General features: G+C 38.0%; 1 pseudogene; it reads left to right on the forward strand.

Annotated features, from left to right (window-relative positions):
- Positions 1 to 594: 594 nt before the first annotated feature.
- On the forward strand, positions 595 to 1,099 carry LOC116156311 (AKT-interacting protein-like; annotated as a pseudogene).
- Positions 1,100 to 1,588: the final 489 nt, after the last annotated feature.

Genomic DNA, 1,588 nt, shown 5'->3' on the forward strand with positions numbered 1-1,588 from the left:
TCTTGATGCCCTTACATAATGAGACATTTTTGTTTTCTAATTAAAACATATGAGGAAAAACAAAACAAAACAAAACATATGAGGAACAAAAGCTCTATTGTAGTTTTTAAGTACCAGCACTAGAAGGACATAATGCCTTGGGTTTGAAGAGCACTTTGGATTTCCCAATACATTAATATTTGTGAATAGTATTATTTTAGACTAGAAAATGGAGGGCAGAACTGATACAGATTTCAAGATGAAAACACAGAGTTTAGGATCCGAACGAAGCCTTAATTATAGCCTCTTGCTGTTTATTTGTTGATGAGTTCATTATGCCCCCTTCCCAACTTTGGCCGTTCTTTTAAATAACTTTCGTAGTGAAAAAGAATTTGTACTGGATGGAATGGTGGGTAGGGGAGTGGGCAGTGGCTGGCTTGCACTGTGGCCATAAGCTGTAGGGCTGGGACAGTTAAGTGCAGAGAGCACTGGACTGAAGTCATCAAGATGACATGCACCACAGGTCACCTGGAAAACCTATGCCAAGCATGGATGAAATTAGTGACACAGATCATTTCTTTTTTTTGTTTGAAATACATGTTATGAACTATTTTCTGGAACATGTCTACAAGCAGTGTGTGCAAAAGATCTGGTGGTCAAGAGAATATTTTCACAGGGGACATACAAGACAGAACTCCATGCACAGCCTGGTAATACAGCTGCCTTCTTTTCTCCAAATTGCTTTGCTCATAACTAAGGCTGGATCTCCTGCCCCAGCAATAAACAAATGGCACACATGCTTCTTACAGACCCTTCTCTCTGAAATATTCTCTTCTTGCAGTATTTAACTAGGTTGGGAAGCAGAAGTTCCTTGGTGTCCACGAGTAGCCATCTTATAGCTCTTCATTAATGTGGTTCAGAGTAACATTCATTTGGCAATGACTCCATCAGGGTGGCATATTTAAGTCCACAGAGATTATCATTAATAATTATCCAGACAGCGACTGTCCATGATCAGGTTGATATTTCTATCTTTCACCCACTAGCTGACCCCGACTCAGGTCAACCAGATATGCAGAGAGCATTTGCAAAATGCAGGTGGAACCATAAACATAGTTAAGTATTTATGTATCCATGGAGAGTTGAAACAGCAAGCCTCTTAAAACCAAAGGTGCCGTAGTGTATAAAATGATATTCAGATTCATGAAAAAAAATGCTTGACAGTATTAGAATGTACACCATGTGTTTGTCTGATAAACATAAATTAGAAGACCCTAAGCAATTAGTTTCTCTCCATGAAATCCTTCTGTATGTGATGAATTCATAGGGGAGATGATATCTCATAAAAAGAGGCCAGATGAACACCACAATAAAAGTCTTCAGGTTACAGAATTCCAATGTTTAAATTCCAATGTGAGAATATGAAAACAAATACATGTACATATATATGTATGGCTGGGACATTATGCTGTACACTGGAAATTGACACATTATAACTGACTATACTTCAAGGAAAAAAAAGGGAAAAAAAACCCCTCCAATATATAAAGAGCTTGCCAATCATCCTTCCTGTGCCTGCAAGAAAAGGAAGAAGAAACTGAAAATTAGT

The sequence above is a fragment of the Camelus dromedarius genome, chromosome 1 (genome assembly GCF_036321535.1).
Source record: "Camelus dromedarius isolate mCamDro1 chromosome 1, mCamDro1.pat, whole genome shotgun sequence".
In the NCBI taxonomy this organism is placed as follows: Eukaryota; Metazoa; Chordata; class Mammalia; order Artiodactyla; family Camelidae; genus Camelus; species Camelus dromedarius.